At 40.8% G+C, this 26,600-nt stretch overlaps 1 protein-coding gene across 7 annotated transcripts in view; it reads left to right on the top strand.

Annotated features, from left to right (window-relative positions):
• Positions 1-26,600, top strand: part of ptprk (protein tyrosine phosphatase receptor type K) — a 609,799-nt gene that overhangs the window by 26,986 nt on the left and 556,213 nt on the right. The gene's annotated exons all lie outside the window — the stretch shown is intronic.

Here is a 26,600-nt window from a genome sequence, read left to right as displayed (position 1 = left end):
CTGCCAACTCTGGCATTGACATAAGCAAGGAGAATCATTTTATCTCCCTTTTAGAACATGGGACAACAACTAGTCAAGAGTTGAAAGGAATTTTATTTTCCTTACCCATTGCTTGCATATCTGGTGCATGCGTCAGATAGCTGATATGTGCTACCTCTGGAGCTAAAGTGTCATGACGGTTTCTTTATGTCATGGGAGATTTGCTGAGATGGTCAGCGGGTTTGTTTTTATGATGAAATCCCTGTGGATTTGTTGTTCTTTTTCAGCGTTGCCCTTCCAGAAGAGGTTGTATCCATCCCCTTGTTTTTTGAGCCGACTTTCTGCTCACTTTGTCTCATTCAGCACAATAATGTCAGTGTCACAGTGGTGGAGTTCCGAAGGTCTTATAATGGTGTGACACTCAGCTGTGTCATTGCTGGGCTGTCCAGTGGGATCACATTTCCAGGTCCTAGATCTTCATTTTGACAAGGCACAAGGTGTCTGTGTGTGTTCTCTTAATGGAAAGTGCCATGTGGCCCTGGCGGGGTAGTGCCGATCAGCTGAGGTGACAGAATACCAGGGTCCACGTGGATCGAATTCACATGTTGCCCGGGACCACTCCCATCTTAAGTAGCTAGAGAATCTAATGCACAGTTTGCATAAAGCTTCTTGAAGTGTGCAAACTGGGGCCAAATAAGATTGTGTCATTGTATCAGAGCTGTTCCTCATCTTCCTTGTTGCAGTGCTCCCAACACAATTCCATTCCTGAGACCTCACCTCTGCTGGAAAGGAAGTGAGGTAGGAAACTGTTCAAACTGCATCACTTCCAGCCTTGTACCAAGATCATTATAATTTCTATCATTGAGCTGCAGTGTTTGCTGACAACACCTGCATAACCCACCTTCAGAGGCCATGCTCCAAACCTTGTTGGTATGTTCCTGGATGCATTTGAGAGAATGGGATTTAAATGAAATTTCAGAATGACAAGATCCTCTCCAACCTACTGTCACCACACAACATTGACAGTTATTGGACTTGAGGAACTATCGAAGAGCAAGCTCTAACTTGTGTTTTTTTAATCAACGGTACTGGGATGTATTCTGATGGAATTTAGAATGCAACAGCACTGTGTGTGTGTGTTTTTCTGTGTTGTATATGTCTCTTGAAGAAAATTGGACTGTGTTTCAGGAGTTTGAAGCAGAGGAGCCAAAATATCTGTTCACAAACTTTATGGATGTACAAGAACTGATACTGCAGTTTTACCTCCTTAATTAGCTCCATTATTTTTCTCTTCCTGTTGGTTGATTGTATTCTATTTTGGACCATGACAGCTTATTGTTCTGCACTAAGATGAGTTCATAAAATTGTCAAATGTTGTTTTCCTTTGACTCTGTAAAGCCTAGCAATATGGCTACATTTATACAAGTGAAAAATATAAAAGGTGAAAATTTGATTGCAAAGCTCCAATATTCTGCCTTAACTGCATTGATGAACATGGGGATTAGGAAAAAAACTGTCGGGATGAATAAACAGTTTATGCAGCCCCTCTATAAGGCATTTAACCAAATAATTTTAAGGGTGTGATTTTTATTAATTTGTTGATTGTACTGGGCGCAAACTTTAAATAATCACGTATGTCAAAAGCAATTGCCAAGGAAAATTTTTACAATAGTGCAAGTAAGTTTCCCAGGTGATCAATGTGTTAACTTTTCTGGGTTCCTAATCAGCTGATCAATCACAATTAAAATAAAGATTTGGTTTCCTACTTTCAAATATATTTTGTGCAAAAACATTTTTCCTTAGCCAAATATGAGTTGAATAGATTTGCTTCTATTTAAGCATGTAGTTTCAATTTCTCTGCCTGCTAGATGGGTAAGTTGAGGCAAGAATTTGTGAAAATATAATTGAACACTTTTTAAAAAAAAAACATAGGCTTGTATTACAAAACAATTATTATTAAAACAACCAGCTTTTATATTTTTTCACATTTTTAACTCATTGCTTTTCTCCTTACCGTCACTCAAACTATCGCAGCTCACTGTAATGTGTGAAGCCGCTGGTTAGGTTCCCCATTATTTGGAGAAACCTGGTTTTGGTTCTGTTAGAAATGAACACTTTCCAGTTTATGAATTCATCTGGATAATATGGTTGCTGCATGAAACATTGTAGCAAGGTGTTGCTCATCCAGAGCTTTAGTGCAGATCAAATAAGTCATCTGTATCCATTATTCACAGTGGAAAGAAAAAGAAAATAACTGCTGTGCTTATAATGTATTTGATTAAATTTTTGAAAGAACTGGATCTCCTGAAATACACGTAATATGTGTGAAAAGATTTCAAACAAACTGTTTGTGTTAAAGTTTGAAGTTTTTTAAAAGAATAGGAACTGGGGTATTTTAAACCATTTTTACTGCAGACTGAAGAATTCATTTATTAACTAATGTGTGGCAATTATTGCAGGCCAAGGAAGGCTTTAAAATAGGAGATAACAAAGTGTGGAGCTGGATGAACACAGCAGGCCAAGCAGCATCTTGGGAGCACAAAAGCTGACATTTTGGGCCTAGACCCTTCATAATTTTACACTGGGACTGAATTTGTCTTTGTAATGTAATAGTTTTTCATTGTGCTTGGAATAATAAATGGTGTTTAGCATAGAGTTTCTTTTCCTGGTGGTCAACGAGGTTGATATTGCTATTCTACCTCAGGATCCAAACAATTTGCCTATTCTATTGAGACATGTGTTAGTGGATGGGCTCCATGTTTTTGTTCTGCCTGTCCCTGCCTTATGGAACTTAGCCCTTCCTACCCTGACTTGATTTATTTTCTCTCCTTGTCCAATCTTTTCCCACTTACATATGTGATTCCTCTGATGCTTTACATTTCTATTGGAATTTACAGTTTGTGGGCTCCAGCTGCTGCCTTTTCACCATTGATGTGCAATTCGTTGGCACTCCCCCTCCCCCCCCCCCCCCCCCCCCCCCCATCAGGATGGTCTCAGGGCTGTCTGCTGCTTCCTGGGGAAAAAGGCCTGAACCTGTTCTCATCCATCACCACCTTACTCTGCCTTGCTGAGCTCATTCCCACTTTGAACGACTTCTCATTCAATGTCTGTCACTTTCTTCATATTGGAGGGTTGGCCATGGATACCCACTTGTGCCCCAGTTAACAAAGTCTGGAGCTGGATGAACACAGCAGGCCAAACAGCATCTCAGGAGCACAACCCCAGTTATATCTGTTTTTGTTTGCGGTACGTGCAGCATTAATTGTTCCAATCCCACACAAGTCCCTCTGCAAAACTCTTTATCTGGTGCGTCAATGACACTATCTGTGCTGCTTCCCTCTCTCGTTAGGAATAGAAAAGATGGTCAGTTTTGCTTTCACTTTCATCTGGTTCATATCTGAATCCTTCCTTCCTTTCCTCAACATCTTGGGGGTAACCTGGCCACAAGTATGCACTACTAACCCACTGACTCCCACAGTTACTTTGATTGTACATACTCACACCCAGCTTCCTGCAAGGACTCATCACATTCTCCCAGTCTCTCGTCCCTGTCATTTTTGTTCCTGTGATGCCAGCTTTTACAAGGGGCCCTCTGAAATTTCTGAAAAAGGGTCCGGACTGGAAACGTCCACTTCCCTGGCCTGCTGTGTTGATCCAGCTCTTTACCTTGTTACCTCATTTCTGCCTGGGGATCCTGAAGTTCTCAGGACTCTACATTACTAAACTCAACATATTTTACCCACACTCACACCCTAGGCCCTGTCATGATATGAGCTGCTTTCAGCACATTTATCACATTTATACCTACTTACGTCTTTCGTTATTATCCATCCCTTTGTCTCCTTAACTGTCATTTCTTCTCTCTGGGTTCTATATTTGCATATCTATTCACTCTCTCCTCCTTTTCCTTTGCCTCTCTCCACCCACCACTTAGAGTATGTATATGACCTTTTCCGAGCTGCTGTCGGCTCCAAAGAGGAGTCAGTAGATTCAAAACATTAACCCTGATTTCTGTCCCCATATGTTGCCAGACCTGCTGAGTTCCTCTAGCAATTTCTGTTTTTGTTTCAGATTTCCAGCATCTGCAGCTCGTTGTTTCAGTTTATTCCCTTTGTGCAAGATATTGGGGAATTAACTTCCATGCTTTCATAATAAAATAAAAAGTGCAACTTGTGTAACTATTATGCAACATTAACAAAAAAGTATGCGCTTGTGCAAATGGACGACAATGTTGATGTGCATGTGATGTTTTAGGTTTGGCATTTGAGATTACATGCTTTGAAAGAGCAAATATTCAGTAAGTAGTGCTTCTTTTAACATCTTATTGATATTCCAATACAGACAGTTTCCTCTCCAGATAATGCACACCCATTTAGCAGCGCAAAGTCTATTCGCAATTATACTACTCAATAGTTGCAACGTTTCGAATGGATACAGTGTGATACAGAAATCTCTTATGCATTCACCTCTGTACAGTGAAATTTTACTGGCAGTACTGTGTTTGCATCCTTTAGTGTAGGTATAATGAAAATAGGTGGTGTGCAGCTTTTCTAGTTCTATGTAGGATAGATATTGATAGACATTTAAGTAAGGTGGCCTCTGCACACTGTTGTTGCACCATGATTGACAAGAATATTATGAGGGAAAATACAAGAGAATTAAAGATAACCGACTGTGACATATTGTGAATAAACCTTCATGAGCCTTAAAATGACCTGTGCAACAGTGAGCCTATATTTGTAGTTAGCTTGGTTCATTAATTTAGATTGCAGTAGAAGTTCAAAGTTCAAAATCAACTTAAATGCTCGGACTCAAAATCAATGCCTGTGTCAGTTTAGGCTTTAAGATAGAATAAGAAGGATCTTTTTAAAAGAACTTTTTAAAAAACCTAGTGGAAAAAGAAGACAGACTGAAATCAACTCTGAGGTAAATGGCTTGGAGGAGAATTAATTTCCTTCATTGCTTATGAATAGAGAAATTGGTTTCTGTTACAGTGATCTTGGGAAACCTATTATTTTAGTGGATGCTGCTGGATATACGTTTGAAGTAGAAGATTCCAATGAAAAATCTTTTCAGAATACTATTTGTTCCATTCCCTATACTGAATTTGGAACATTAGAGCATCGGAACAGGATTTTGAGCTTGCTGCATCGTTCATTAAGATAATGACTGACCTGGTTGTGGTCTCATCTCCATTTTTTTCATGCCTGCCTGACTGCCTTGTCAATCAAAAATCTATCCAACAGAGCTTTGAAGAAATGCAGTGACCTTGCATTGACTGTTTTCTGGGGTAGCAAATGCCATTTCCAAGAGACCCTTTGTTGAGAAGAAAATAAATTCACCACCTGTCCATCTTGCTCTTGAAATGCATCTCCTAGTTCTAGTCTTTCTCTAAAAGTGAAAATATCCCCCTGAGGTCCACTCTGTCAAGTTCCCTTAGATCTTAAATCTTTGAATATGATCATTTCTCATTCTTCTGAAATCCAGTTTTGTTTTCAAATTTTCTTCATTAAATAATCCTTTAGTTCCACATCTTAGTCAAGTGAATCTTCTTTGCTAACTGTGTTAGCAGTAGTTCAATAACGTCTAATCAACCTATTCAGTTATCTCGAATTCTCCAGCATCTGCGGTTCCTATTATCTCTGATACAGTTTTAACCCCACTGCGAAGCCTCTTCTAAGGATGCCTACCCAGAAGATGTTACCCTCCTCTCTCCGGACAAACCTCTGGAGCGGGGAGACGTGAACCAGGCTTCATGGGAAACTACTGGGAAAAAAAATCTGAAGAAATATGGATGCTGAAAATCGGAAACTAAAACAGACATTTCTGAAAACTTAAGGTCTATCAGCATCTGTGGAGAGAAAGCAGAATTAACATCTTGATTCACTAAAGTCACTAGACTGAAGCATTGATGCCAGTTTCTTTCCACAAACACAAGCAGACCTGCTGAATTTCTCTAGCAATTTTTGTATTTATTTGCGGGGATGCTACAATTGTCCGACCAGGAACCTATAAGTATCCTTTTTTAAAAGGAGAATAAAACGAGACAGTAAATCCTCACTCACATTCCTGAAAATTGCAACTTTAACTTTAAGTGGATCATTGATTTGTATTGGAATCTGTTAAAAGCCAGAGATGGAATTCTTTGAATATTTTTATCCAGGAAAAAAGGACACTGAACAAGTTGAAATCCTGTATTTTATATACAGCATTACAGCTAATAAACAAGTACCTCACTAAACGTAAAGGAATAACAGTATTTTAAAATCTTACTCTGAATATATTTCCATATTTAGATTGACCAGGCTCCATCCACTGCTAGAATCTGGGTGCAGAATTCCTGTGCTGACCAACTTCTGTCACAAAATGTAGCTATTCAGTGTGGTTCACAATTGCAATCAGGAGAAAGAAATGTTTTATTTAGAAGGAATGGCTCACAGTAAAAGCAGAGTGAGTCATTACCAGAAGGAAATAAGATTGAAGGGAGGTCTCTCAGAAGGTGAAGCTGGGTGGGAGGGGAGGTGAATAATATTAAACTGGCGACTTGAAGCCAGGACTTATTGTACACAGTATTTCAGATACAGTCTCAACAGTGCCCTATACAATGGCATCTATCTACTTTTGTACTCCATTCCTCTTGCAGTACAAGACAACATCCCATTTGATTTCCTAATCACTTGCTGCACTGCGTATTAAAATTTATGCATCAGGACACTCAGATACCCTTCTACGACAGGTTCTGTAGTCTCTCTCCAATTAAATACTAGATTGGTAGGAAGATTAGAAAAGCAAAGTAGCAAATTCACATTTTCATACAACATTCTTCAAATTTTTGGCCACTTACCTATTCTGTATATCCCTTTCTGGACTCTTGACAACTTTCAATCTATCTGTGTCCTCAGCAAATTTAGTAACCATATAAATTTAGCAACAATTGGTCAGTCATTGATTGCAAATAATTGAGTCCCCAGTGCTGATTCCTGTGGCAGCACACTAGTTATAGTGAGAAATATTTTGACAATGTTTAAAATTGCTTGCAATCCATTAACGATGTAGATGGCAAATATGTTATTTGCTAATGAGATGGTGAACTCTTTGAAGTTCAACTGAAGCTTGTGGTTCAGTTTCCAAAGACCAGGGCAAGGGGATAGAACAACAGGCTGAGGATGGGCACAGCTCAATTTTTTTTTTGGAACTGCAAGGCCAACCTTTCTATGGCTACCAATCTGATGTATCTTTGAAACAGATCTGTGAGATCCCAGAGATAAGCAGACCGCAACTTCATAGATCTTGATGACACATGGAGGACTCGATCAATAAGTGCACTAATTACTCTATACATGTCCTGCTTCTGTATCCCATCGTAAACCTTGCCACAGGCTCCAGTCCTTTTGTACTGATGTTTTCTGAATCTAAATCTGTTCTTTCAAAACCCTGATATTTCAGGCTGTATTTTTCAGGATGCGGCTATATCATGCAGGTTGTTGATTCATTCCTTCCGTTTTTTTTAAATGGAAGGAGGCAACGCCATGTTTTAGACTAGAGATTCCAATTAGGACTCCTTCGGAAATACGGATCCACATTTCTGTTTGTACCTTTCCTTTGCCATGTAGAGCTACTGGGGGAAGGTGAGCTATGCCCCCTCTCCCAACTGTATTCCAGAGTTGAAAGGTCCAGACAGCTGCTGTACACCAGGTAAGGATGGTGTTGCAGTGCTAATGGAGTAGGAGATATAGTCCCAGTTAAGTAGCGTGCCAGCTTGGTAGTATTGGCGGTGCGTATCAAATCAGCAGAGTGTGAGGATTGATTGCAGGAGATGGCCGTCTTGAGCCAAGGTCTGAGAGATGTTGTGGGGGTGAGTCAGGTAAGTTCAGGGTCTCTTGAATAGCCTGGACTTGATTTACTTTTAGTAATAACCTTACTGATCAGAGCTTCCACCCTCCATGAAGCTTGATCTATCTGATAAATAGGTATTGCTGCTTGTGATCTTCTGTGGCACAGTGCCTATTGATACATTAAATTTTAAGCCTTTCATTCTGGTCTTCAGATTCCTCTGTAACTTAGATGAAATTTAAGTTTTGTAATTGGCTGCAGCTTTTGAGAATCTAAGAATGGGACTTTATGCGCATCTCTTTCTACTCAAATGTGCCAGCACCTTTGGCTGATTTTCCAATAACATACTTTCTGACCTCATCTACTTCATTACTCTTATTTTGAAAAGGCTTTTTAAAAAATGTTTGCTCAGAAGCATGTTCATCACTTTTCTAACTTTTAACGAGTCATTGTCTGCTTCATGAATTTACTTTATACCAAAATACCTGAAAAAGCATTAAGTTTTACAAGTAAAAATAAATAGATATGACATGACATGATTGAAATGGTGCAGCAGGAAAACTTAACAGGTGCCTTGTGAAATGGTGTTCCATGCCACTCTGTGCATCCTGTAGTAGCTCAACTTAAGGTTAGAAAAAGAGACCTGTCTTTTGCTTGAAAGAGTCAATTTCAAACAAATGGAGTACTGGCAATTTTAATTTAAAAATGCAAGCAATGACTGAAGAAATTGGTACACTTTAATGAAGTCTTGACCTGTGAGGCAACGTGAAATGTATTCTGAGATCCAATTATGTATGTAATATTCTGTGTGAGTGATGTCTGCTTGACCAGTACAAGAATAGTACTGCTCTACATTTTTATGATGGGAGTTGTGTATGGTGCTAGGGTGAGAGAAGCTTTGTTTACTCATTACCTATTTAAGCTGTGCACTTTGTCAGGGCAAATCAATGGATTCAATTAGACTTTGTTGATGGTGATCATTGTTTAACTAATGGCACATTGATAGACTTGCTTTCCCAATTACAGAAACTGACACATTGTAACTGCTTGTGGTCAGCCAATGAATGAATTAAGAATTATCGAATCAGGGAAAAAATGTTTCCTTACTGCTTGAGCAATTGCAAGTTATTAAATTCCCATGTAATAAGTGCTGTTCTTGCTCAATGGAGAAAGAATTAAAAGACCTAACATGGGATTTTGAAATCATACATGGAGAAAATGCTTTGTCAGAACTTGCTGACTTACTGTACTGGTATTAAATTGCAAATGACTGTTTGGCATCAATTTTTACCTTCCAGCAAGATTCACTTTGGTCATAATGGCGAGACAAGCTGTTGGGGTAGTTAACTGAGCCAACATTTGTAAGTAAGCTTTTCTGTTACAAAGAATTCTTTGTGTTGTCAGTCTGAACTGGAACACAATCAACATAAATGATTCAACAAGACTGCAGCAGACAAGAAAGCGAAATTACAGTGTCACAGTAAATGTTGCTTTGTCCTTCCTATTCAATTCAATGGGTGAGAATCTAAATAAATTTAGAGGTGAATCTGTGAATATTTTTATTTAGTCTGATCTTGAGAGTTTTCTAGGGATTGAAAGTGCACGTGTGTATGAGTGACACAAACGTTCCAGTTGATATCAATGCGATGCCGGATCGTGGTTCCAAGTTATGCCTCATAGATAAATATATGACAGTGTTCCTACTTTGTCCCAAACCATCTAAGACTGCTTCCAGACATGACTAGCATTGTGATATTATTTCCAATAGAATATTAAAAGCTGCATTCTAGCTATTTTCTAATTGATTTGTTCAGTTAGATGTTAGTGCACATCTCTGGTGCAGGTGGTTGTTTGAAACTGGACCTCCTAGCTCAGAGGTAGGGACATGACTACTGCACCACTTACAGCCCTAAAAAGCTTCATTCTATACTTGGTACTGGGTTTTGGGTTGACGAGCAAACAATCCTTGATGAGATGGGACAATGATATTGTTTTTGGATCAGTAATCCAGAAACCTAAGATAACACAGTGGGATATGGGTTCAAGTCCCACCATGGCAGCTGGTAGAACTTAAATTTAACCTGCATACCTTTGTACTGTGGCAGGAAACTGGAGCATCTGGAGGAAACGCACGCCGACACGAAAAATGCGCAAACTCCACGCAGACAGTGAAATTTAACCCGGGTCCCTGGCGCTATGAGGTGGTAGTACTAACCACTGAGCCACCGTGCCACCCATGAAACCGTTGTCATCATGAAACCAATAACAGAGTGCTGACGGTCTGAAACAAAAACTAGAATTGCTGCACGAACTCAGCAGGTCTGGCAGCATCAGTAGAGAGAGATGAAAGGTCACTGGACTCAATGTTAACTCTGCTGTGTCTCCACAGATGCTGCCAGACCTACTGAGCTTTTGCAGCAATTTCTGTTTATGAAACCATTGTTGAAAACCCATCTGGGAAGGAATTCTGCTGTGCTTACTTGGCCTGGCTGACATTTGGCTCCAGACTTGCTGCAATGTGGTTGTCTCTTAACTGCATTCCGAAATGGCCCTCTGACCTACTCGGTTGTATCAACCCATAATGAAGTTGAAAAGGAATGAAACTGGAATAAACCACCAGCTTCAGCATCCTTGGCACTAGCAACGTCAACTGCTGTAGCAATCCTGTTGATCCTGTGAAACCGTCTTTCTTCACAGCTGGGGGCCAGTGCCAAAACTGGGAGTGCTGTTCCACACAGTGGTCAAGCAAGACCCTGCTATAGTCATGTCCATTGATTCATTGTTGACAATAATGTTAAAAATGTGTGGTGATAGGCAGCTTTGCTCCTGGAAGTCTCCAGATTGCCCTGGAAAATTCAATCACAGGGATGACCAGTCAGAGAAAAGATTCGTACCCCACCCCGCAGGTGGAATGGATTGAAAGTGTGCTTGTGGCTGACAGACACACGAAGAGCAGAGAGCAGTTGAGAAAGTTATTGCTAAGGCTGCGGGAGAGCCTTCAGCTAGGATCCAAAATCTGTTGTTTTGTTGCCTTGGAATTCTATCTGCTGGGATCCTGGTTACAGATGATATTCAGAGGTGGGGTGGGGGGCTGCGGTGGATATGTTGGCGGTGGTGAGAGTTGCAAAAAGCACTTGCAGCAGATGGGAGAGGAAGACTGAAGGAGGAATATGGAGAAGAGAGGATGACTACAGGAGGGGTGTGAGAGCTGCTAATGGAGGCAGGACGCTGTAACAGTGGGGTATGGCCTTGAGATGGAGGCTATGGGGTGGGGAATGGGGAGTAGGGGACTACAGATTGAGTGGGGAGGATGTGGTTGCAAGGCGTTTGTAAGAGGTGGGTTGCAAGGTAGAGAGAAAGAGGCTGTAACACACTGTTGTAAATCTCTCAACAGGAATTTACAGATTACTGGGATTTAAGACTCATTCCAATCACTGAAGTGACTATTTCCTTGCAAATGAATGAAACCAGGTCAAGGCTACAATGTAACAAACAACTGCAGATACTGAAGATCAAAAAAAAGTGCTGGAGAAAGTCAAAAGGCCTGGCAGCATCCGTGAGGAGAAAGCAGAGTTTACAATTTCAGTCCAGTGACTCTTGGAGTTCTGATGTTGCCAGATCTGCTGAGTTTCTCAAGCAATTTGTTTTAGTTTCGGGCAATGTAAATTCTCTAGTACTGATATATTGTGGGTGTACTGGTTAGGGAATGGAGCACATAGTTCCCATTGACATAACAGTGTCATTTGTTAAACATCAATTTTATATCTAAAATGTATCAAATTAATTAGTAACTGCTTATTTCTCCTGTGAATTTGTGTGATAGAAACACATGAACTGTGACCTCATCGTCTATGAATGATCTTTTAGCCTGGTCGGTTTTCATTATATAGGGGTATGTTAATTTGGACAAGATTGATTTAATTTATTAACTTGTACCAACTTAAATACTGTAGTTTCTAGGGAATTAATACATTCCTTACCTTGAGGCTTTAAGCTTATTGAAGAGGTGATATTGAGGATATTGATTAGTTATTCTGATTTTGCTTACGAGTTAGAAAAGAAAATTCCTTAAGTCAACAAGTACAGAAGGTATTGTTACGATGTGACTGCATGACCTGTTAAATGAAGTTAAAATGAATTAGTTTGAATGAAAACGTAGCCCGAGGAGAGCCTTGAAGGTGAATCCATTTGACCATCATATCCCTTACAGCCAGAGCTCCAGGCACTACCCTTGCTTGTTATGTCCTGTCTCATACAGATGGAAGGAAATTGCCCATGCAGTCCTCTGTGTTGACTCCAGCCTGTGTGAAATCTCATGGTAACATGTCAAACATGGGCAAGGCAAGGTCCTGCTGATGACTAATCCTCACCTCTTGACCCTGCAAAAACAAAAATTGTGAAACACTTCTCCTCCATGTTGAACACAAACTGGGAGAAGCACTAATTCTGGCACAGCATGTTTGAGGACTTGAATGTCCATCACCAAGAGTGGCTAAGTCCCGACTCAATAAATGGCCATGTACTGAAGGGCATAGCTGCTGGACTGGGTCTGTAGCAGGTGGTGAGGTACCAACAACAGAGTGGAGTTGGGGAAGTGTATCAACCCAATTTATTGCTTGCTCAGTAATCTACTTGTAGTGGATGCATATGTCCATAACAGTTGGGTAGGAGTGATCATTGTACAACCCTTAAGGAGAGGAAGATCTGCCTTCACATTGAGGATGTTCTCTTTCTCCCCCAAAGTTTGCTGTTATGATATGACAATGAGAACTCTTCTTTCACTTCTTTAGAAGGCTTCACTCTTGTGAACACTGAAATCTTCTACAGTGTTGAAGCTTCTTTTTCCTATTTGGATCCATTTACTTTCTTGGCATTGCTATTTTACTTAACTGCTGTGGCGTATCCATCTGTAATTCATGCCTAAGTCAACTCCAGACTTGACTATGCCAGTGCTTTCCAGGCTAGTCATTCAAACCACTCCCTGTTGTAAATCTGATCGCTTGTATCACTGCCCACATTCCAACTTGCATCCCATCCTTCATCAGTGCTTTGCACAGTTTTTTTTTGTTTCAGGTTCCCCAAAAGCTCAATTTAAAACTCTCAACTTGGATCTAAATCTGTCCACAGCCTGCCTTCTTTTATCATTAAAATCTCTTGCAGGCATACAAACTTCAAAGCACTCTTCATGCCTTTTGTATGTTACTCCATTTGCTTTTCCACACCATTGGGACCTGCAAACGTTTACCCTACCTTCCAGGAATCCTGCATAAACTTTTCCAGCATACAAGATGTTGCTTAAAGCTGAATCTATAGCCAGCCCACTGTTAAGGTCATCCACTTCGGTGTCAATTTTTGTTTGTTTCATCATTTACTGAGATAGTTTAGTCATTAAACTGCTGGCCTGAAGTCTTAGCAATTGTTGGTTCAAATTTCTTTTGAATTAGGGAATAATTTGCAATAAAAACTGGTGAAAGGAATTAATGTAACCCATTGTGTTGTTGAGAGGAAGGAGCAAATTCACCGGATTAAAAATTGGAGACTAAATCTGGGTGGGCACTGATTCTGCTTTAGCAGCTGGTGGAATTTTATATTTAATAAACCTGGGGTTAAAAGAAACTAGTCTCAGTAGCGATCCTCACAAAGCCATTGTTAATTATAATACAAAAACCACATTGTTCACAATTTTAATTTGGGGTTGGTTAGCTCACTTGGCTGACAGAGAGTGAGTGGATCTGATTCATGCCAACTGCACAGAGTTCAGTTGAAGTTCTGGCTGAGGTAGTCTTGGAAGCTGTCTTTTTCAACCTTCCCGCAGTTTAAAAATAAATCTTGTTAGTTTATGCTGTGGCCTGAAAGCTCAGGACAAGAAGGAGGAAGTGACAAAGTTCAGGCGTGATCACAAGAATGGTTCCAGGGATCAGAGACTTTGGTTGCAATCATATGTTGGAGAGGTTGATCTGGTATGTTTGGAGAGAAGAAGGCTCAGATTGAATAAAAGTTTTAAAAATCATACAGTTCCCACTCTCAAAGGTTTGAGAATTAGAGGGCATAGATTTAAAACTGCAAAAGTAGTAAGTGTACTGTGAGGGGAAAAAAAAACACAAGTGATGTACAGAATTGGATTCACTGCCTACTTGAAGTGGAGCCACATTCAACTGAGGTATTTCCAGAGGGCATTAAATGATTATTTGGATAGAAACAATCTGCAGTGGTATAGAGAAAAGGCAGAATTAGGCACCAAGATGCTATTGTGGTGTAATAGTTAATACTGTTGCCTCCCAGCACTATGGATCCAGGTTCGATTCTAGCCTTAGGTGGCTGTGTGGTGTTTGCATGTTCTTTCCATGTCTGCTTGGGTTTCCTGTGGGTGCTTCTGTTTCCTTCTAGTTCAAAGATGCATGCGTTAGTTGGATTGGCCATGCTAAATTACCCTGTAGTGTCTAAGCTAGGTGGTTTAGCCATGGTAAATGTGGGGTTACGGAGATAGGTTGAGTCTTGGAGAGATGCTCTTCAGAGTGTCATTGCTAACTCAGTAGGTTGTGTGGCTTCTTTCTGCACTGTGGGGTTCTATGATTCTATAATTTGGAATGCTCATTGTGAGCTGGTGCAGGGACCATGGGTCAGATGTCTTCCTCCTGAACCATGTTACTTGCGATTCCATGAGTTATATTGTGCAAGTCGTTTAAACTGGCTTCTGACTCGAGTTCTTGTGTCTTTGCCCCAGCAATTCAGTTGGCTTGGATCATGCTCTGCTGCTATCTCTTTTCCTTTTAAAAAGTCGTCTTAAAAGTTATTTGCATTTTACATTTGGTAGCTACCCTCTTAATCTACTTTCCCCTGGTTGTGTCCATTTCCTTTTTCCTCTGTGAAGTGCCTTAAGTTATATTTCCATGTTGAAGATAGTACAGGAATGTAAATCATTTCTTCTTGTCAGCATGTGATGGGCAGTGGGAAGGATTGTTTTCACACTACCAGGCCATAGATGGCAATTTAAGCAAGGGGCACATTTCATTGCAGAATATGATCATAATCATGAGAGCAGCAAATTAAAAAAAATCTCAGCATGTGCAGAGAACAAAAAAAGTCAAAATTATTCTAAATAGACCAATCTAAATCTGTTTTCTTTGCCAAGAGTTTTCTTCTTTTAACAAGGTAAATTGAATGAATAGCTTCAAAGGAAAGTTACTAATGCCCATGGACTGCTGAGGTCTTTCGCTGAGGAATTCGTATCAGACATTTCTAAATTTTAGACATCAAATGAACAATACCAAGAAGATGAAAATACAAAAGATTCATTTGTAAAACGCCAAGTAAATTGCAAATGCAGTAACTTAGCTTTGGCCTTTGGTGCTGCTATTGTGCAGAAGTTTAATTCTTTTTGTCGATGGAGCGGTAACATTATTTGTCTCAGTTGCAAATTGCTTTAGGCATAAGGTGACTTGTGCAAGATTCTCAAAGAATGTGTGATTGAAATTTCCCTTTGTTAAACATTGAAACTGATTTATCCAAATATTTGTTTTTGCTGATATTTGGTATTCTACAGTACAGAGGTGCAAATATGAATCGGTGTAAGGTGCGGTGCAAGACGAGAGAAATCCGAAATGGGCAAAAGTGTTTTTAAGTGTACGGCTTACCATTATTGAGAAATTTATTAGCAATGTTTAAATTCATTTTTCATGACTGAGCTTCAAGAGATTCACAAAACCGTGATATAGTTTTGTTCCCTGAGTAAACATTATTATGCTGGTTCAATTATGTGAATGATGAGTTATGCAAGGTAGTTGTAAATTGATGGCTGCAGAATAAGCTGCCGCAGAAGCAAATTGCAGTGTATTGTTCAATTGCACAGTTAAGATATTAGTCAATAGTTTCTCTTAAATGGAAAAATGGGCTTTACAATTGACTTGCTTAAGGAAAATTACTAGTCTACTTAAGTACAGTTTCTCGTGAGCTGTGACAACATGTGCACTGCCTTTGAGAATATTTTAGTTTTTTCTTTCAGAGTGCAGATATTGCCAGTTATGTCAGCATTTGTTGCCCAACCCTAATTGCTCTGGAGAGATTAATTGTGACATCCTTGTAAGTCTACTGTAGTCAGAGATAGTAGGAACTGCCGATGCTGGAGAATCTGAGACAACAGGTGTAGAGCTGGATGAACACAGCAGGCCAAGCAGCATCAGAGGTACAGCAAAGCTGACATTTCTAGAGCCTTCTTCAGAAATGGGGGAGGGGCAAGGAGAGGAAGTTATTTCAGAATCCCCTTCCCCTCCCCCATTTCTGAAGAAGGCTCTAGACCTGAAATGTCAGCTTTGCTGTACCTCTGATGCTTGGCCTGCTGTGCTCGTCCAGCTCTACACCTTGTTATCTCAAACCACTGTAGCCCGTCCAGTTTAGGGACACCGACTGTGCTGTTGGGAAGGGAGCTCCAGTTATTCTACGTCAGCAACAGAAAAGAAACAGATTTAGTTTGAAGTCAGGATGGTTTGTGGCTTGGAGGGAAACTTGCAGGTAGTAGATCTGCTGCTGTTATATTTCTAACTAGTAGAAGTCAAAGGCTTGGAAAATGCTGCTGAAGGCGTTTCGGTGAGTTGCTGCAGTGTACCTTGCAGATGGTATACACTGCTGCTACACCTGGTGGTTGAGGGGGGTGAATATTTAAGGTGTTGGTAGGGAGCCAGTCAAGTGGGCTGCTTTGTTGCGGATGCTGTTAAGTGCATTCATTCAGGCAAATGAGAGTATTCTGTCACACTGCTGACTTGTTCCTTGTCAATGGTGGTCAAATTACATACATTAAAAATCTAGTAACCCATCACAATCTTGCACCAAACCAAAGTGCTGCATCTCTTTTCATCTTGTTTGATTTTCCAAAAAAGTAACTTTATTTTTCATGCATTGTGATTTTCTGTTTTCTAATAGCTGTTCCTTTTTTAAATTTAAATTTCCACCCTTGGGAGGAACTGATCTTCTTTCCTCTTTGTAATCCAGGTGTATTTTCACAGGTACTGGCTGCCCTCCTATACCTAACTGTTGTAAATTGCAACCTATTGCAACTGCAGTTATTGTCAGCATCACCACTATTCTAATTTGGCATCCAAACACTTCCCAAGTGTAAACATCTGTTTTTTTTCTCCCTGTCTTTCATTACTAAAAGATACAGAGTGCAATTTCAGAAATCAATTTGATTCATCATCAAAATAAATTGATTTTGCACAGATCTAGAGATTGAATCTATAACCTTTGATTCAACTTCAATTTTAATTACGAACAATTCACATATTACCAAGAAACACTGCTCAGAAGCTTTGCCAGTTCCATGGTAATAGTTTGTAATGTCACTAACAAGTTCACCCTTTTTTGTAAGAAAAAGGGAAATTTGCATTTGTCATTTAAATGTCCCATTGTTTCCTACCTGCAGCATTTTGGAAGAGGACAGCTGGGTTTGAGTTCCTGATTTCGTCTGTAATGCCTTGGAGAAGAGACAGTAGGTATTTGGGGTGGGAGTAGGTGAATCAAAACTTTTCTCTGGACTGCACTCTGAGGAGTTATCTCTGAGCTCACTGGGCAATACTTCAAAGATTCTTAGGTGCACAGTGTTTGACCAAGGGAATTTCAAAAGGTTATTTTGGGTCCAGTTGCAGATTGTACGCTTTAATCTATGAAACATTCCTTGCAAACAACAAACTTTGATCAGTTGACTCTTTCATTACTTCATGTCAGACTGTGACCAAGTGAAAATTGGCCATTGCAACCTTTATCGGGCCCTGTGTTCAGTGTTGCAGTTGACTTTGTTAACTTATCCTGGTTGCCGTGTAGTTGTGTTAGGTGTCAATTGCTGTTAAATTGCCAACAACTTTGATTAGCTGTACACTTAATTTTAAGTCATTGCAAATGACTTACCAGTGAGCAAAAAATCAACTGATCTACATTTGTGTAGGGTTTTCAATTAAGTGTGGTATTGCAGAAGGCTTGGCACCAGGATAAGAGCATACAATGCCAAGCCAAACATGGAAAGAAGTTGGGTTCGGGGAAGCGGATCTCGGTGGTGATGATACCCGAGTTGTGGTGTTGTGGAGGTTGGCTATTGATGTGAGCAATGCCTTTTATGTGGCCTTTATGTATTTCAAAAAAGCATTTAGTATAGTCAAAAATAATATGCCAAACAAAGCTGAAGTTCCCAGAACAAATGGGGTAATGACAACATTGATGTGAATTTGTCTATCTGACGGGCAGTGGACAGAGACATGATGAATTTTCTTGTGTCTTGTAGCAAATACATGATGTGCTTTCAGAGGCCACACTGATGATGTTATTACAATCATAGCATGTGACCTAATAATATAAAGCTCTCCATCCCCATCTTGCTGAGCATAACATGTTTAGGGAAACTTCGTGGAGTATATCTGAATCACTTAGCTTGTACCCAGACACACACATGCCTGGCATTGTAATGTACATACCTAAATAAAAGATACTGCAATGACCTACATCTTGACTTTGTTTTACAGAAGCTAATAAAGGTATCAATGCATGATAGTAGCAGATCATCAGTAAATCTCAACAAATCACATCATTGTTGCAAATGGCAATGAACAGTTTTTCTTCAGACCAGAGGGAAGTTATCTGGTGGGAATCCACAGCATCTAAGAAGCATATTGTTTGTAATAACTTAGATTTAAATAACGTGGCCACAATCTCAAAATTTGCTGAAGAAAAATAGGTTGAAATATTGAGAGCTAAGAAGGACAGTGGTAGAAAGGAAGAACTGTGGACTGGCTTTGGAATGGAAAGATAAGGTTTTTGAATGCAGAAGTCTTCGTGAGAAGTGGTGAGGCAATAGAAAAGGATGCAGTTCTAAAATGGGCACAGATGCCAGAAACTATTCAGATATCTACCCACAATATGGAAAATTGGTCCTTATGCCCTGTCCCCAAAAGTCTGACAAATCCAGCCTGGCTGCCTGCTGCCCTGTTTTGTCTGTCTTTATCATCAAAGTGATGGAAGGGTTCATGATTAGCCTTTCAAATGGCACTTGGAAAAGGGATAACCTGTTGGCTGTACTCAGTTTGGTTCCCTATAAGCCAACTCAGCTCAGCCCCCATTACAGCATTAGTTGAAGGAATATGTTGGAATAACCTTCATTGTTCTTGCATAGGTGTAGAACAAGATTAAGGAAGCTCAGCCCCATTCAGGATGAAATGTCTTATTTGAATGACACCTGTCCACCACCTTTGACATTCACTCCCTTCACCACTAATGCACTGTGTCCGAAGTTTGTCCCGTCTACAAGATGCAGTGCAGTAACTCATCCAAGTCTCCTTTTGACAGCACCTTCCAAGTACACAGCCATTAACAAAAACAAGTGCACCAGCTGCATGGGAACAGCACCACCCTGCAAGGTCCCATCCAAGTGACATACTGTCTTGACTTGAAAATATCTCGCTGTTACTTCACTCTGGTTTAGAATTCTGGAACTGTCATCACCCAAGAACTGCAGTGGCTCCAGAGTCCAGCTTTACAGCTACCTTCTCGAGGCTGTTCGGGGTCGGCAGTAAATACTTGACTAGCCAGTAAGACCTACGTCCAGTGAATAGATTTGAACAGTATGCCTGTGGGCATTATGCGTGCTGATTGTGGCCGGTCAGCCTTATGGGTAACTGAACTTTGTAAATAGAGACAGAAGAGTATAAAAGCGAGGAGCTTGTGATCAATAATTATTAAACATTGGTCTCAATGGGAGCATTGTGTCCAATACTGGGCATGACACTAGGAAAAAATGTGTAGCTATAAAAGAGTGCAGAAAAGATTATATGTATATATTTTTAGCATGAGAAACTACTTGAGGAAGGTAAATTTGAGTGCAGTTCAGAGGAGCTTTACGAGAAATGGCTAAAGAAAAATGAATAGGCTGGACAGAGTGTATTAGGAGATACCATCCACATTGACACGAAGGGTGAAGAGCAAGAGGGAACAGGTTTAAAATGAGTAGCAAAAGTACAAAATATGTAAGGTAAATGCATAATTTATTAATAGTTTAATTTTTACACAAGTGCCATTTCATACACATCGTTTCTCAATTCCTCTGCACTAATGAAACAGCCTATTACTGTTTTTTTTGTATTTTGTGCTACTGAGCTGCATTCTGTTGAGTCTGTCCTGTATCCGCTGTATTGAATAGCATTCAAACTTGGAGTGGAGCCCCACATTGCATGCCGGATTCTCACTTTGGTTTTAGAAGGAGTTGATTTAGATGTGCCTTTAATATTTATATCATCAACAGCCACAAGTGAGGTGCTGGATGACTGGACATTGGCTAACATGGTGCCATTATATAAGAAAGGTGGTAAGGAAAAGCCAAGGAACTATGGACCAGTGAGCCTGACATTGATGGTGGGCAAGTTGTTGGAGGGAATCCTGAGGGACAGGATTTACATGTATTTGGAAAGGCAAGGACTGACTAGTGGTAGTCAACATGGCTTTGTGTTTGGGAAATGATGAACTTTGAGATTTTTGAAGTAGTAGATAGTTAAGGTGCAAAGATGGCCTTCAGTAGAATGATGTGCTCTTCCTGTTGGATGTGGGAGATTAGGGAGCATTTCCATGTTACAAATGATTATGTCTGTGTAAATTGTGTTTGGTTGCGAATCTTATCGGATTGCATGGATTGGTTGGAACGACACTTAAAGGCAATGAGGAATTTACAGAAGCTATCAGGGATGATGGATGGCAGCTGTAGGAAGGGAGAAAAACCACAAGTAAAGTCAGGTAAATGAGCTACCACCAGGAAAGGAAGGAGAGGGGGGCAGGTTGTGCAGGAGTCTCCCGTGGCTATCTCCATCTCAAAGAAGCATGCTGTTTTGGAAAATGTAACACTGACAGCCAGGTTTCTGGTACTGAGCCTGGCTCTTAAAGCAATGAGAGTTATCTCAGGTTCTGAGCAATCAGTTGTGATAGGGGACTGACTCGTCAGAGGCACAGACACATGTTTCTGCGACCGACAGGGAGACATTGGAATGGTGTGTTGCCTCACTCGTGCCAGGATCAAGGATACCTTGGAGAATGTGTCGAATATTTTTAAATCATTGGAATCATTTCTGTGCTAAAAGTGATTTGTATAAGAAGGACGGATTGCACCTGATTTTGAAGGGGACTAACACACTAGTGAGGAGATTTGCTGGAGCTGCTCGGAAGGACTTAATAGTAATGGTTGTGGGGGTGGGGTGCGGTTGGTGGTGGAGAGAGGAAATGGGGAAAGAGTTTGCGGAGAGGTAGGACCCAGAGAGATAGTGAGGAAAGCGGTCAGTCTGAGACTGGTACAGTTGGGAAAAGGAGCAAGACTAACAGTCAGGCGAGCAGGTTCAAAGCCAAAAATGAGGTAGGACTGATTAATTAAACTGCAATTATTTTGATGGAAGAGGTCTGACAGGTAAGGCAGATGAACTCCGAGCATGGTTGGGAGGATGGGACTGGGAAATCATAGCAATGACAGAAGTGTGACTGAGGGATTGGCTGGACTGGCAGCTTTATGTTCCAGGTTGTTGATGCTACAGGAACGCCAGAAAGCTGGGGGTGGGGGCACGAGAGGAGGGGCATTTTTGATTAGGGATAACATTGCAGCTGTACTTGGGGAGGAGATTCCTGGGAATACCTCCAGGCAAGTTATTTGTGTGGAATGAGAAATAAGAAGGGTATGATCACTTTATTGGGATTTTACAATAGACCCCACTGTAGTCAGTAGGAAATTGAGAAACAGATTTGCAGGGAGACTCAGTTATCTGTAAGAATAGTAGGGTGGTTAAGTTCAGGGATTTTAACTTTCCAAGCATAGACTGGGACTGCCGTAGTGTTAAGGGCTTCAATGGAGAGGAATTTAAGTGTGCACAAGAACATATTCTGATTCAGTATGTGGATGTTCCTACTGGAGAAGATGCAAAACTTGATCTACTCTTGGAAAACAAGGCAGGGTAGGTGACTGAGGTGTTGTGGGTGGCGGCGGTGGGGAACAGTGCTTTGGGGCCAGCAATCATAATTCTATTAGTTTTTAAAATAGTGATGGAAAAGGATAGACTGGATCTAAAAGCTTAAGTTCTAAATTGAAGGAAGGCCAGTTTTGGCAGTATGAGGCTAAAAGTTTCCAAAGTTGATTGGGGCTGATATTTGCAGGTAAAGGGAAGGCTGGAAAATGGGAAGCCTTCAAAAATGGTACAATGAGAGTCCAGAGCCAGTTTGTTCCTATTAGAGTGAAGGGTAAAGCAGACAGGTGTAGGGAACGTTGGAGGACTAGAGAAATTGAGGTTTCTTTCAAGAAAAAGAAACCAGTAAATGCCAGGATAGACAGCAGAGATCGAGTGAATCCTTAGAACATAGAACATTACAGCACAGTACAGGCCCGTCGGCCCTCGATGTTGTGCCAACCTGTCGTACTGATCTCAAGCCCATCTAACCTACACTATTCCATGTACGTCCATATGCTTATCCAATGACGACTTAAATGTACCTAAAGTTGGCGAATCTACTACCGTTGCAGGCAAAGCGTTCCATTCTCTTACTACTCTCTGAGTAAAGAAACTACCTCTGACATCTGTCGTATATCTTTCACCCCTCAATTTAAAGCTTTGCCCCCTCGTGCTCGCCGTCACCATCCTAGGAAAAAGGCTCTCCCTATCCCTGCCCTATCTAACCCTCTGATTATTTTATTTTATATGTTTCAATTAAGTCACCTCTCACCCTTCTCTCTAATGAAAACAGCCTCAAGTCCCTCAGCCTTTCCTCATAAGACCTTCCCTCCATACCAGACAACATCCTAGTAAATCTCCTCTGCACCCTTTCTAAAGCTTCCACATCCTCCTTATAATGCAGTGACCAGAACTGTACGCAATACTCCAAGTGCAGTCGCACCAGAGTTTTGTACAGCTTCACCATAACCTCTTGGTTCCGGAACTCGATCCCTTTATTAATGAAAGCTAAAACACTGTATGCCTTCTTAACAGCCCTGTCAACCTGGGTGGCAACTTTCAAGAACATAATGAAGGCAGTAGGAGTATACTTAAAAGGGAAATCAGGAGGACAAAAAGGGGACATAAGATAGCTTTGGAAAATAGGGTTAAGGACAAATCCAAAGGGACTTTAAAAAATACATCAAGGACAAAAGGGTAACTAGGGAGGGAATAGTGCCCCTTAAAGATCATCAATTCTGCCTATGCGTGGAACTGCAGGAGATGGTGGACATACGAATGCCAAATACTCATTTAGTGTTTACTGTGGAGAAGGTATAGAATGTGAAGAAATAAATAGTGACATCTTGAAAATTGTCCATATTACAGAGGAGGATGCGCTGGATGGCTTCAAACGCATAAAGGAGGATAAATCCGTGGGACCTGATCAGGTGCACCATAGAACTCTGTGGGAAGTGAGGGAAGTGACTGGGCCCCTTGCTGTGATATAAATATCATTGATGGCCATGGGTGAGCTGCTGGAACACTGGAGGTTGGCTAATGTGGTACCACTATTGAAGAAGGGTGGTTTAAGACAAAGCCGGGGAACTATTGACCGGTGAGCCTGACGTCGGTGGTGGGCAAGTTGTTGGAGGGAATTCTGAGGGACTGTATTTGCATGTTTTTGGAAAGGCAAGGACTGATTAGGGAAGGTCAACAATGGTTTTGTGCATGGGAAATCGTGTCTCAGTAACTTGATTGAGATTTTTGAAGAGGTGACAAAGAAGACTGATAAGGGCAGAGTGTGATCTATGTGGACATCAGTAAGGCATTCGACAAGGTTCCACATGGTAGACTGGTTAGCAAGGTTAGATAACATTGGAGTACAGGGAGAACTAGTCATTTGGATACAGAACTGTCTCAGAGAAAGGAGACAGAGGTTGGTGGTGGAAGGTTGCTTTTCAGCCTGTGACCAGCGGTGGCCCACAAGGATCGGTGCTGGGTCCACTACTTTTTTGTCATTTATGTAAATATTTTTTGGATGTGAACATAGGAGGTGTGGTTAGTAGGTTTGCAGATCATACCAAAATAGGAGGTATAGTGAGCAATGAAGAAGGTTACCCTGCTGTGTTCATCCAGCCTCACATTTTGTTATCTTGGAATTCTCCAGCATCTGCAGTTCCCATTATCTCTCTCTCTCTCTACCTCTAAGTACAATTGGATTTTGATCAGACGGGCTGATGAGCTGAAGAGTGGTAGATGGAGTTTAATTTAGATAAATGTGAAGTGCTGCATTTTGGAAAGGCAAATAAGGGTGGGACTTGTACATTTAATGGTAAGGCCCTGTGGAGTGTTGCAGAACAAAGAGACTATGGAGTGCAGGTTCGTAGTTCCTTGAGAGTGGAGTCACAGACAGAATAGTGAAAAAGGCATTTGGTATGCTTGCCTTTATTGGTCACTGCATTAAGTATAGGAGTTGGGAGGTCATGATACAGCTGTGTGGGACATTGGTTAAGCACTTTTGGAATACTGTGTTCAATTCTGGTTTCCCTGCTATAGGAAGGATATTGTGAAACTTGCGAGGGTTCAGAAAAGATTTACAAGGATGTTGCCTGGGTTGGAGGATTTGAGCTGCAGGAAGAGAGAGGCTCAATAGGCTGGGGCTATTTTCCCTGGAGAGTCAGAGGCTGAGGGGTGACCGTATGGAGATTTATAAAATCAGGAGGGGCATGGATAGGGTGAACAGTCAAGGTCTTTTCCCTGGGTTAGGGGGTGGTCCAAAACTGGAGAGCATAGGTTTAAGGTGAGAGGGGAAAGATTTAGAAAGGATCTAAGGGGAACATTTTCATGCAAAGGGTTGATGTGTGCTTGGAATGAGCTGCCAGAGGAAGTGGTGGAAGTGGGTACAATTACAACATTTAAAAGGCATCTGGATGAATATATAAAAAGAAAGAGTTTAGAAGGATATGGGCCAGATGCTGGCAAATGGGACTAGATTAATTTAGGATACCTGGTCAGCCTGGACAAGTTGGAATGAAGGGTCTGTCTCTGTGCTGTACAGCTCTGATTCTCAAACCCAGTTGATCTTAGTTAAATTGTGAATTCAAACCTCAGATTTTCTCATGTTATGCATGCCATCTAATCTTCTCCCAATTAAGAGTAGCATGTCTATTTCTTATATTAAATTCCATCTACTGCTTTTCTTCACATAGCACCACTTCACCGTTATCACTTCTGACAGCTGTGCGCTGAAGTTTTCAGGTGAGATTGTGCTCAAGTCTCTGGAATGGGAATTGAGCCCTCATGTTCTTACTGAAGCAAATGCACACTACTGAGTCAAAGCTAAACTTAAAATCGTCGTAATGAAAAGAACACTGACTGGTTTGGGTCCTTTGTGCAACTCATCTCAACTTCTCAAATAACCTCATGATGATGCTCTTAAGTAGTATACATATTTCTTGGGATTACTCTGACACCACTTGCACCACTATGCTGATTGTGGACATTAGGTAATGACACCAACCATTTATCATTATCATGGGGTTCCATTGCAAATTAAAATATATTAAGCACACAGGCTATTTCTTAGAATTGAGCATTTACTGATTTTTACAAACTCTGCTGATTTCAGGCAAAGCAGCCTTAAACATCTGTTTGTTCGTAATTACAGGAGGCAGTTTGCAAGTGGAGACTTCAGGCAGCTTCAATCAGTTTGTTGAAGCTGCCTGAAGTCGCCCAATTTCTGACTGCCTCCTGCAGTTGTTAACAGTGGAAGTAGTTGATTGAAGCTGTCAAGTGAGTAGGAGTCAGTTTTCCAAACCCTTATGACCTGCAGCTTTAAGCTTCACTTTCATGTCTGCTATGATTTTTTGTGTTAAGCATGGCAGTGTTTGGAATAATTACAGCTCTAGGGTTTGTTGCTGCACTCTTCTGTTCTGTCTACAGCACGAGCTTACAATTGTGATCCAGGTATTGCAGTCTCTGCAAATTGACTGAAGCTGCTAACACAGTTAACAATTAAGGAAAGCAGTTGAAAAGTGGGGCCTAGAAGCAGCTGTTTTCTAGTCCACTGTATACAGCAGGAAAACTGCATTAACATGAATAAGCCAACTATATGAGATGGGGCCCATAGTCAGGTTTCAATTTTTCATTGCAGCCCTGTTAGCCTTGTGTCTACAAGGCTGTGGCTGAGCTACTAAAAGCTCATCAAGAAGCTATATAATTAGTTCTGAGGAAGGGTCACTGGACCTGAAATGTTAACTGTGATTTCTCTGCTGCCAGATCTGAGTTTTTCTAGCAGTTTGATTTGTTTTCTAGTTTTTTTGGCTCATGAAGGATTTGGGCTCATGGGCGCTGACCCTCCAGAATCCAAGCTAAAATAAAATAACAGCAGTGGTGAATTATTTTGACAATGCTCAACCCTCCTGCATGTTTCCGTATAATGTGCTATGTAGGCAGAAAAATATGATTAATCTACTTTTGTATAAAACAAAAATATAATATTTTAGGAAAGGCAAGCTGTGTATTCTAAATGCTAAAGTCAAGCATTAAGGTTCCGTTGATTTTTTTTTTCTCGAAAGAAGGGCCAACATTCTGTCTTTAAGCTGTAAAAGCAGGACCAATCAAACTCAGCCAAACAGCACTCCATTGGTTTCTCCCTCATCACTCTCATCAACAACGTGATGGAAAGGTTAATGGACAGTGCAGTCGAGTGGCACCACATTAGAAATAACTTACTTATTGCTCAGTTTGGGTTCCTCCAGGACCACTGAGCTTATGACTTCATTGCAGCATTAATTCACACCTGAACTGAAGAGTTGAACCGTTGAGATGAAAGTGACTGCTCTTGATGGGCAT

This window comes from Stegostoma tigrinum, chromosome 4, assembly GCF_030684315.1.
Source record: "Stegostoma tigrinum isolate sSteTig4 chromosome 4, sSteTig4.hap1, whole genome shotgun sequence".
Classification (NCBI taxonomy): Eukaryota; Metazoa; Chordata; class Chondrichthyes; order Orectolobiformes; family Stegostomatidae; genus Stegostoma; species Stegostoma tigrinum.
The sequence above is the reverse complement of the archived record's forward strand: the minus strand, read 5'-3'. Positions and strand labels throughout refer to the sequence as shown.